Source organism: Mauremys mutica, chromosome 2 (assembly GCF_020497125.1).
Source record: "Mauremys mutica isolate MM-2020 ecotype Southern chromosome 2, ASM2049712v1, whole genome shotgun sequence".
In the NCBI taxonomy this organism is placed as follows: Eukaryota; Metazoa; Chordata; order Testudines; family Geoemydidae; genus Mauremys; species Mauremys mutica.
The window spans coordinates 40,652,577-40,664,737 of NC_059073.1; the positions used below are offsets into that span (position 1 = coordinate 40,652,577).

At 46.9% G+C, this 12,161-nt stretch overlaps 1 long non-coding RNA gene across 1 annotated transcript; it reads left to right on the plus strand.

Moving 5' to 3' along the window:
* Positions 1-5,379: 5,379 nt before the first annotated feature.
* Positions 5,380-11,063, plus strand: LOC123364080. Its single transcript, XR_006576991.1, has 3 exons — positions 5,380-5,552; positions 8,826-8,876; positions 10,723-11,063. It is a non-coding gene; the product is annotated as an uncharacterized LOC123364080 (long non-coding RNA).
* The last annotated feature ends 1,098 nt before the right edge of the window (positions 11,064-12,161 follow it).

Here is a 12,161-nt window from a genome sequence, read left to right on the forward strand (position 1 = left end):
CGGGGACTCTGTGTGCTGCCCATGTCCATGTGCACTGCCCATGTCTGCAGGCACTGCCTGCACCTGCGTGTGCTGCCCCTGCAGCTCCCATTGGCTGCAATTGGGGTGGGGGCAGCGCGTGGAGCCCGTGTGGCCGCTCCTGCACCTAGGAGCCAGACATGCCAACAGCTCCCAGGAGCCGCACGGAGCCAGGGAAGGCAGGGTGCCTGCCTTAGCCCCATTGTGCCGCCCATCAGACTTTTAGCGGCCCAGTCAGCAGTGCTGATCAGAGCCACCAGGATCCTTTTTCAACTGGGTGTTCCAGTCAAAAACTGGACCCCTGGCAATCCTAGTGAAGAGGAAGGGGCTACTTGGGGATCAGCCTAGGGAAGAGCAGCAGCAATTATTAAAAAAAGCAGAACATGGCTGCTATTTGTATGGTCCCTGGGTTGGGATCTGGAGTACTGTGTGGCTCTGGGTCCCCCCACCAGCCACTGGCAGAGTAGTCAAAGCTCTGAGAAGGGGATAACTTTTGGGCTAGAATTTAAAGAGCTCCAGGACGGGTCTGAAGACCCTGCAGAGGGCCAACCATTTGTTTAACTTCGTTACCCCAGAAGGGGACTGAACTTGGAGGAGTGGCCTGGCTGGAGAGCTGGGGCAATAAGAACTGGTTCCAAGGAAGCGGCCACCAGGTCCCTGTGGCCTCTAAGTGGAGGCACAGCCAGGCGGCTCTGCACAATGCGCGCTGCCTTTGCACCTGCAGGAGCCACCCCCTTCAGCTTCCATTGGTCGCAGTTCTCAGCCAATAGGAGCTGCGGAGCCATTTCTCAAGGCGGGGGCAGCGTGCAGAGCCTCCCAGTCCTTGGCCAGCACCTATGGGCCACAGGGACTGGAGGCTATTTCCAGGAGCAGCGTGGAGCCAGAGAAAGTAGGTAGCCTGCCTTAGTCCCAGGCCCCCGCTGTGCTGGTGACTGACTTTTAATGGCCTGGTCAGCGGTTCCGACACGAGCCACCAGGGTTCCTTTTCGACCAGACATTCGGGTCCAAAACTGGACACCTGGCAACCCTAAGACACAGCATAAAGGAACCACAGCAGAAGCCAGATTTGGAGCCAGTACGTTTACTAGTGTATTGTCCAGTGTCGTTTTAAATGCCCCGAGCAATGGACTAGTAAAAGCTGTCGGCCCTTATTTTAGTTTCTGAACATATGTCTGTACCATTTGCTGAAACGTTGCTTTAGAACTTTTTACAGCAATGCTCCGTGAATCACAGCAGAGGAGCCCATGCCTTGTGTAGCAGTAGCACACAGTATATATAGTAAAAACAACAAGGAGTCCGGTGGCACCTTAAAGACTAACAGATTTATCTGAAGAAGTGAGGTTTTTTACCCATGAAAGCTTATGCCCAAATAAATCTGTTAGCCTTTAAGGTGCCACCGGACTCCTTGTTGTTTTTGTGGATACAGACTAACATGGCTACCTCCTGATACTTGAGTATATATAGTGTCTTCTAGCAGTGAAATAACAATATTGATGCAGAAAGCTGAAGCACTGATCCCTTCTACGTAATTTTGAAAGGCCCTTTAAATGGCTTTGCTATGTAACTTTCCCCCCCATCAAGGTGGAGGTTTGCTGATGGAGGCCCTACCCTTCTATTCTCATTTCTATGGGCCACTTCCTCTCTCAATCACATTCATACAACATTCCTGTGGCTGCTTCTACAGGCAGCCAGGTTCTTCCCTGTAATGACACACGTAGAAAAAGCTGTGAAGAAAGGAGGTGCAATCCGCATCATATAGCCTGCCATCTCTGCGTGGACCCTCAGCAAGTGGTCCGTGGACCACTGGCCACTGTTTAGTGTCACTTATGCACAAAATAGAGCATGTTTGCTGCCTGAAAAGTGTTGTATATAAATTAATTTTCTCTGGTTTCCAGTGATAAAAACAGTAATAGAATCTGAGCTCCAGTGTGTCTCTTTGGCACTTGAAAGAAGAACGCTGAAGAGTAAGATCAAAAAGTGGTGAGCATAAAGCCGAAGAAAGATTAGCCAACGTCCTTAAACACTACAGACATTCCAAAGAAGCAAGCTGGACAGACTCAGACCTGTTGCTGGCAGAAAAGACTATATTTCTTGGGAAATCTTTCCATTTTCATTCTTCCAGATGCAGGCCTTTAAGTGTCACTTTACTGGAGCTATTACTGCTGCAATGAGCAAAACATGCTCAGTTTTCTAACAGGAAACCTAAACAGAATCAGATATTTTTTTGCCAAGATTTATAAAATTTTATTGTGCACTCTTCTTGTAACAGCGCTGCAGCTGTTTAAACAAAATGGACTGAAAACCTTGAACGTGACATTACTGAGATGGAAAGTTGGGGTGGAAAGTCTTCTGGGTCTGAACTGTTGTGTACAGAATGAGTTTAAGATGTCAGGTTCTATAAATAAGTATCCCAATACATAATTTCCACTTCCATTTTTAACATTAATATATTGGATCAGAAGCTCTCTTTCATCTGCTTAACTTGAACCTAAGCCAAGTTCAAATGGGACCACTCAGCTCTTCATTCGCCACTTGTGTTTTGTTTTCCTCCTTGTTCAGTTCTTGAACTTTGTCCCCTCAGTGTTTGTATTTTAGCTGGAAGAGCAGCTGGAAAGGGGGAGGGATAACTCAGTGGTTTGAGCATTGGCTTACTAAACCCAGGATTGTGAGTTCACTTCTTGAGGGGGCCATTTGGGGATTGGTCCTGTTTTGAGCAGGGGGTTGGACTAGGTGATCTCTTGAGATCCCTTCCAATTCTATGAGAGGGTGCCTTAAAGGCAAGCATTTATGTTGCTTCTCAAATCCAGCAGCAGTGGTGGATTAACCCCAAGGCACAGCAGGGCTGTGCCAAGGATGCCCAGCCTTGGGGTTATCTGGTCACAACATGACATGCAGCTGGAGGAGAGAGCATGTGGAGCAGATTGCCAGCAGCACAAGGCTCTGCTCCACAAAAGGTCCCTACAGATCCAGGGGCTCAGGTAAGTACCTGCAGCCAGGGGCCCTACTGCTGCTGATCCTTAGGCAGGGAGGAAGGTAGCCCTGGCTGCTGCTGATCCCAATCTTCAAGGCAGCCAAGGGAGGATAGCCTGCTGCTGTTGCTTCTGCTCATGAGGCCCTTCATTCCCCAGCCACTGCTAGTGGCATGGCCTTTAGGGCACATGCACATGCTGGAGCAGTGGGCCCTGCGAGGGAGGCTCCTGTCACCCGTGTCCCATGGAGCAGAGGAAAAGAGTGCTCTATGATGGATGAGTAGAGAGGGCTCCCCCCACCTCTGTCTGCAAAAGTATGTATGAACCTTTGCAGACAGAAGCCCAGATCATGCATTAGAACCCCCTATATTAGACCCCCATGCACCCATGTGGAGTCCCATTGACTTCAGTGGGACTTGACACAGGTGCCAGATGCACACTAATGGACCCTGATACAGGATTGAGGCCAAAAACAGGCAAGCAAACTCCAGGTTCAGGAGACCTTATATTGAAATGAATATAAGGAACAGGAATTGGGAACAAAATTAAGTGAATGTGTGTTGTGGAGGCTTCGTATGTGTCTTGTAATTCCAGATTTATTTATTGGGAGGGCAGCCCTTCCTGGGGTCAGTGCTCCTGGCTTTGCCTGAGCCTAGGAAGTGAGAGGTGTTCTGGTTAATGCACTCCTGGTTCTTTGTGGTGGGTACTGTGCAGAGCCGAAAGAGAGCTTTCATGCTGGAGATAAATACTGCACCCACAGAATGTACACAGCATGGAATACAGCTTTGAAACATCTCACTGGGCATTTCTCCTTTCGTAGGCCTGGTGGACACCTCAAAATCAGATTGACCTATGTCGCTCAGGGCTCTGAAAAATTTCACACCCTGTGAGATATTAGGTTAGCCTAACCCCTGCTATAGCAGGAGGTAGGTTGATAGAAGAATTCTGAGAGAGGTGGATTAACTACATCAACAGAAAAATGCCTTCTGTTGTAGGAAGCATCTATGCTACTTCCTGCAGCCCCCTAACTGTGCTACTGTAGCCCCTGTAATGTAGACATACCCTTAGCAAGTCACTGTCTTCTTAATGACAATGCCTGAAGGGCCAAATTGTAAGCCCAGCACCCATCCTGAGTAATCAGGCTAAGTGCTGAGTGTGCATGTGACAGAAGCAAGGAGCCAGAGCAGCTGAGAGCTACTCTACACAGGTTATTCCAATCCAATAAATGGAGTAACCTCCAAGGGCCTTTATGCCCATCCCCCAGGGTGAGGATTAGCTTAGTTATGGACCTTATTGCCGCCACTTATTCTTTTCCCCATCCCACCCATATCCAGGGGCGGCTCTAGGCATTTTGCCGCCCCAAGCACAGCAGGCAGGCTTCCTTTGGCGGCTTGCCTGCAGGAGGTCCCCGGTCCCGCGAATTCGGCGGCAGCTTGGCGTGCTGGTGCCTGGAGCCGCCCCTGCCCATATCTCACCTTCTTTGCCAGCCTGGGAGTTCACACAGAGTAGGGCTCTGTTGTGCAGAACCTGTTCATCCATTATGCTGTCCCTGTGCAGGAGCAGGTGGCTCTCGGCATCTATTGAAGCACTTCTCCGGGTATTAGAAAAGGAAGGTAAAGAAAAGTTTTATGTAAGCAAAATGCAGCAGAAATCAGAAAAAATGAGAACTATCGAAGGAAATAAATGAAAGAGAGAGAGAAGGAATAAAGTGAACTAGAAGTGCTGGTGGCAGTAATGGGTCAATAGTGCTCACTGCTATTTTACTATGTGCTATGGCTCCAGGAGGCTTCTTTGCCCTAACGTTTTCTACCACTGCCACCACCAGTGCAGCTCTACCCAGTGACCACAGTGGTGGAAGCTCTAGGGTAGACAGGGTGCCAGCATTTTGACAAATATGCTTTGTCTACATTAGAGCTCCCACTTTCACTAGCCCCAGTGGAGCTGCCAATCTGGAAACAGCTGGGTTTAGATGCACTCTGAGGCATTCCTTGGGGAATTCTAGTTTTTTCTTGCTTTGTTAAGTGGAAAACCCCTACCCCAAACCATGTCCCAGTGGGGCTTAGGGGAGGTGAAGGCTTGAATTAGCTTGAATTAAGGCTCTCTCTTGAGGTGTGTGTTTACATCTTAGTTGTCAGCTGGGCAAATATGAACATTACAGACTGTTTGCGGTGTTGCTGTAGCCGTGTTGGGCATAGGATATGAGAGAGACCAGGTGTGCGAGGTAATATCTTTTATTGGACCAACTCCTGTTGGGATCAAAAGCTTGTCCCTTCCACTGCCAGAAGTTGGTCCATAATAGATATTACCTTACCCACCTTATCTCTATTTTGTAGATTGTTATATATTTTTTAAATGCTTACTCCAGAAAATATTTTTGCTCTTTCAGCTAAGTTAACTGTTTAAAGGAGTGACTCCCTGACGTTCGTAGCAGATGGGCCTGTCAGAATTCTCTCACATGTGGTGGTGCACACGTTTTTCATGAAGATGGATGTGGCATTGGTGCAAGGGGATTTCCAAGCTGGAAATTTCCTGTTCTTCACAAGAACAGGGTGTGCGGTGTTAACTGTGAGTAAGAATCCACTCAGTTTTGCTTTGGGTTTGAGACTATTGTTACTCAAATAATTTTCTTTCACAAAATGAAAAATAAGCGATCATCAGTATGCCAGGTTCTAACCTCAGTTACCCCAGTGTAAATCCAGATTAACTCCACCAAGGTCAATGGTGTTAACTCCAGATGTGACTGAGATCAGAACCCACAATGCTCCCATGCTATTGAATATACTGATATTCGGTAAATATGTAGCAAAATTGTATGCTAAAGGCACTTGCACTCTTGTTTCTTGCCAGATGTAAGATGTGCAGGGTGCTGCTTCACAGACTAAGGCAATATTTTTGGAGCAGTCACCAAGATGAGCTCCCTGTCAATTTACCACAAACATTTGTGTGCATTAGCGGAGCAAATAACTTATGAGTAACTTTTTTGTCTTGGCCTTGAATATAAATATATAGTTGCAATATATGAAAAAGGTCTGAAAGGCCAGGGGTCTCAATTAGAGCATCCTGTGAAATCTTGGGGGAGGGGGCCCTGTTTGTTTGTTTTGTTTGTTTTTTAATGTGGATAATACAGTTCAAACCCTGTAACGGTTAAAGAGCATTTTGAAAATCTTATGAATTCTTGGGATCCTCGTTTAAAGGCAAGGTTTTCTGTTCTTAATCACCATAAACTATTCTTAGTCTTGTGATAATTTATAAATTGGCAAACTTTTTACTGGTTGCAAATCATCAGCCCAGCAGCTTTTCATTCAGGGACAGGGTGGTTTCCCGTCACCTGCTTGCAAAGCCCAATTTGGAGACACACTTTTTATTTTCTCAGAACTGTATTTCATAACCGGCTTTTTAAGATCAGATGCTGGGCCTGGTTTTGCTGCTCTATGATGTTGAACAATGCTGATTTCCCAAAATGAAACATCTTAATAGCTCCTTTAGGTTAGGTCTGTTTTGTTTATTTTTATGTCACTGAGAATTGCACTAAATGGTATTTTTTGAAAGGGATTTAACAGTTGAGTGATTTTGATTACTTCTCAAGCAATTTTTAGAAAAACTTCTATGGTAGATGGAAATTGTAGGTTCAGAGCCTGCTCTTGCAGCCCTTATTCTGCATATAATCCATACCCAAGTGACTAATCCAGACTGAATTCAGCAGTATTGCTTGCGTAATGAATAAAATCCCCAGTTACACATTTATTTCCTTCTAGCCAATAAACAGCTCTGCTTGTACGTTAGGAATGATTTACACAAAACTGAATGCATGACTGACTAGCCATAGGGTTCGGGCACGGAAACATTGACTTAATGGGAATAGAGAAGTCAAATTCATTTTTAAAACAAAATTATAATACTGACATTTTTAACGGCTTCTTAACCCTATTTTAATGTCATCCTGGTAAACATTTGCAGTGGCTTCATTTTTATTTTCTATATTTAATGGCAATTTATACAGCAAACAGTAAACTGAAGGCCCTTTTTTGGGACAGAAATATTACCCTGCACTGATAACTTCATGGATGCTAGAACAGGAAATACATTACATCAGGTGCCTTCCCGCCTATGGTAACAATGAAAGACTAAGTCCATCACAAACTCCTCAAAGTAATCAGCCATCTCTGATGCCATTAACAAATGTCCAGAGAACAGTTGTACTTAGGAATTATCATCACATGGGTCTTCCAGGCACAGGAAAAATACTTTGCCACTGAGAGAGGAGATAGGTTTCAGAGTGGTAGCCATGTTAGTCTGTATCAACAAAAAGTCCTTGTAGCACCTTAGAGACTAACAAATTTATTTGAGCATAAGCTTTCGTGGGCTAAAACCCACTTCATCGGATGCATGCAGTGGAAAATATAGTAGGAAGATATATATACACAGAGAACTTGAAAAAATGGGTGTTGCCATACCAACTCTAATGAGACTAATCAATTAAAGTGGGCTATTATCAGCAGGAGAAAAAAAACTTTTGTTGTGATAATCAGGATGGCCCATTTTCAACAGTTGACAAGAAGATGTGAGTAACAGTAGTAAACTCGACGGCTGTGGCTACACTTAGCACTTCAAAGCCCTGCCGCAGCGCTTTGAAGCGCTAAGTGTAGTCAAAGCACCAGCGCTGGGAGAAAGCTCTCCCAGCGCTGTCCGTACTCCACCTCCCTGTGGGGAATAACGGACAGCGCTGGGAGCCGCGCTCCCAGCGCTGGGGCTTTGACCACACTGGCGCTTTGCAGCGCCGCAATTTGCAGCGCTGGAGAGGGTGTGTTTTCACATCCTGCTGCAGCGCTGCAAATTTGTAAGTGTAGCCAAGCCCTTAGAATCCTTCAGCTGGTCTCTGCTGGTTTCTACTGGCCTCTCCTAGTTTCAGTGGGTTGGTCAGTAACACCAGTGGGTCTGCTGCCTGGTTCCAAAACTTAATTAGATCCATAAGGGACCAGCTGAAAATTTTCATTTGAAGTTTCTCTAGCCAAGTGAGTGCAGAGATGCAATTCAATGTTACCACCACGTGGCTGGCATAATCACATTAGTCTTAAGGACCCTGATCCAGTGTCCATTAAAGTTAACAGAAAAATCCCCATTGGCTTCAGTGGACATTGGATCATGGCCAAAAGTTTTTCCTGAGTAAGTGCTGAGCACTTTCTAGCTCCTCTTACACCAGCTCATAGTTTGTTTATGCTACTTCTTTGAGGTTTGACCTTTTTTTAATCTCCCTCTGGTTTTTCCTTTTTGAAGTATAGTAGTTACTATGGAAACAATGATGTGATTGGTGTGTCTGGCGCTTTAGCGGTGAAATTTGTAAGTGCATTAAGAAGCCAGTTTAAAATGCATACCATGGTGTGTGAAATGCAGGAGGTTGTGAGAGTTGTTATGACCATTTATGTACACATGTTTATTTTGCATAACTGTACTAGTTACAAGAGAAGTGTGAGGCTAAATACAGAGAGGATGTAAATAGACATCTAAATTACACAATGGTAAATCAGAGTAAACTGAGGTAACTTACATTCAGAGAGGGTGGAAGGAGAGGGTCTGGCAGGAAGAGCTAAGCAGTCAGTTCTACTCAGAGCTAAATCCAGGTAAATCTGGAGTAACTCCACTAAAAATTCAATGGAGATACTTCAGATTTATTACACATATGTAACTGGGAGCAGAATTTTGCCTTAGGGCAATTAACTTACACTTTTTATCCTCCTGTCAGTTGTTTTCCTGCTGCAACATGCCCTTCTATCCCTATAGCATTTGATGCACCAATTTACGCTGAATTATAGTTGTTGTTCTTTCACATGTGTGTTGCAGTAGTCCCCAGTTGAGATCAGAGCTCCATTGTGGTAGGATCCCCACAAGCAGGTAAAGTAGGCATACTACTCCTCATAAGATCTCTGAAATATAAAATTATTGTTCATGCTTTTGGTAAATTCATTAGAAAATTGAAATTACTGCCAGCATTAGTCACTCAAGTAGCCTAGAATTTGGACTTGCTGATAGCAAGAATCAGTAATAATACAGATCATTTTATATCTGTAAAGTCAAGTACAACACAGGAAACAGATGCACTTTTTCTAAAGACGTGCTGAATGACATCTGAATGACGTGCTGAAAGAGGTGCCTGATCCATAGCCCAGTGGACTCAGTGGGAGTCTTCCTCCTGATTTAGAGGGTTTGGATCAGGCCCTAATAGACCATGGAGCTTTTTAAAAAAATATGCAAGGAGGAAAAAGCATATTGTGTTTCAGCTGGCTTTGGTATTCTTCACTTCCTGTCTCAAACTGCTGTGAAGTGCTGCTGTGCACAGTTGGACAGCTGTCACTTTCCATTCCAAAGGTGGCTGTGTTTCATTGCCAAGGAAAGTGATTCCTGTCCGTGGAACTAATTTGTAATGCACCTTTGGAATTCTTCTCAATCAGACTGTTTATTGATACTATTATTTTTCATTTTTTTAACACCCTACATGAGCAATTAATGCGTGTTAAATAACTAGCACCCCTCATATTTTATGGCTTTTAAATACAGTTTGTCACGATAATGCCATTAATTGAAAGATAAAACCCCTCCATGACATGTGTTACCTACATGCCTCAGCTGAAGCATGTAGTAAACCCTAAGTCAAATCTGAACCAGAATAACAAATTGTTTCCTGTCCTGAAATCCACCAGTCGGAATGTAAAGTTTTGATGAATTTTTGAAGGCATTCTGTCCTGCCTCGGGTATTAAACTGGCCTCATCCCCACAGTGTCTGAGCACCCTCCAGTCTTGCATTAAGCAACATGGCTAACACTTGTCATCGTCTCTCTGTCTGTTCTCTCTGTCATCGTCTCCTAACTGCAATATGGTGTACCTTCTAGCTGAGTTGTCCAATAGAAAACTGTGCCAGCCAGTCAGGATTGTATTGTCTGCTATTTTAGACTAGAATTTATTTGTATGTAACACCCTTCCTTCTCCAGGTATCCAAAGCTGCTTTGCAGTGTACTGAGTGATGCTGATAGCGCAGTTACTCTGTGGGCAAATGTGGTGGTCATTGTTGGCTCAAAATAGTTCTCAAACAGTTCCATTGACATCTCCTCTTCCAACAACAGCCTCTGCTAAGTTAATCAGTAATTCCCTCCATTTGCTGAAAAATTATCACATGATGTATATCCTTTGCCTACTGGACCCATATCTCTGTGAAGAAGGTTAAGGGATAGAAATGGATCAGTTCACCTACAACTGAAACGGATCCACCTCTGGCATGGAACTCAGCAGCTGTTTAATGTTGCTCAGCAGAACCACACAGCAGTTGAGAACAGAAAGTAAAGAACGCAGCTGAAAATGCATTCCACTGAAAGTGCAGGGGGAAGTTGGAAAAGCAACATCCAATAACTGGACCTGTAATTTGACAGCATATTGGGATTAACACCCCCACCACTGCATAGTGTGCCCTTAAGCATTTAATGACCATAAATGGTTTTGTGTCTCTTGTAGTAGTGATATATTTGATCTCGCCAGAGTTTTGCTGAATTCAAGAGAGAGACTAAGGCCTCTGGCCCTCAGACCATGAATAACCATGTGTCTTGTGCAGGTGACACTATAGCCCTTGTGGGAAGGGGCATTTTAACCACACAGTTTTGCAGTGGCCTTTACCAGCTGATTACTAGATTAAAGTGAATACAGTGGGCTGGATCCTGGCTCATGCTAAGTCACCTTTACTCCATTCCAGGGACCTAAAGCTGCCAGGAATGTTGAGCTGAAGAATCATTGACTGCCCTAGAGCTGCTTCTACACCATTTCCTTCCATCCTACACCTCCTTTTGCACTCCAGAGAGGAAGGGGACACAGCCAGAGTACCCTACACTTCTGCCAGGATAATGGCATCCAGAAGGGACAGGGACAGCATAGAACTGCCCCAGGACTAAAGAGCTGCAAACAGCAATTTTGTGGTTCTTCCCCTCAGCTGAGTCAAGTCTGGATTCAGCTGAATATTCAGCCCAGGCTCTGAGGACACAGTGAACCTCTCCTGTGGTTGGTGTCTGTTCAGCATGCAGGGGGACAGGGAGGAGATGTGAGGGTGTGGCACATGGGTGGGTCAGGAAGGTGGTTATGGCTCCCTGAGCTTGAAGGCTGGTCTGCTCTTGTCCTAATGAGAGTTGGAGGAGCTGCGGAGCTGCAGTCATTTATACCAGTGGTACTGAGTCTCCTAGACAGGGCCGCCCAGAGGATTCCGGGGGCCCGGGGTCTTCGGCGGTGGGGGGGCCCTTCCGTCTGAAGACAGCGCTTGATGTGCTAGGGCTCCAGGAGAGGGGCGGAGGCGGGAGCCTCAGCTGTTCTCTTGGGGGCCCCTGCAGAGCCCGGGGCCCGGGGCAAATTGCCCCTTTTGCCCCCCCCCCGGGCGGCCCTGCCCCCACCCCCACCATGCGGCTTACCCCTGCCTCTCCTGGTCCCCCCCGTCTCTAAGCCTCAGCCACCGCGGCGCCCACCAGCTGCCCTCGACAGCGCGGCGGCAGCGTGGCTACGGCGTGACTGGAGATCACAGCCCCGCCCCCTTAGCACGGGCTGCGGCTCTGACTCAGCGGAAGGAGGCGGAGCTCCGGCCCCTCGGGAGCCAAGCCGCCGCTGCGGCGCTATCCAGGGATGTTCCTGGCCGGGTTACCCCCGCGCCTGTCTGTCCCATCTCCTGAGTCTTGGCGCCTCAGCGCCTTGCCCCTGGACAGCGCTGCAGCGTGGCTCTAGCGGGAGCGGAGCTCTCAGCCCCGCCCCCTTAGCCCGCGGCTCTGTCTCAGCGGGAGGCGGCAGCGCTCAGGCCGCTGCTGTACTGTCCGGGGCCGCTCCTTCTGACGGCCCGCTGAGGCGCCGGGGCCGGGGAGTTTCAGACAGTCTCGTGCGGCCGGGGGCCCCTCCGGGGCGCGGGGCCCGGGGCAAATTGCCCCTCTTGCCCCCCCCCCTCTGGGCGGCCCTGCTCCTAGAGGATGGATGTAGCAAAGCATCACTCCAGCATGCTCCCTCCCTTCTTCTAAAACATTCCTTTGCTGGTGATGGGCTTGGGGAGTAGCTGGCATAGGGCTCCCACCAGCTTTATGCTAGTGGGGAGTTTTTCTATGCCAGGAGAATTTCCTGCTGGCAATTTACAGCCAGATTCAATCTCCTTTGTTCTGCCTGAGC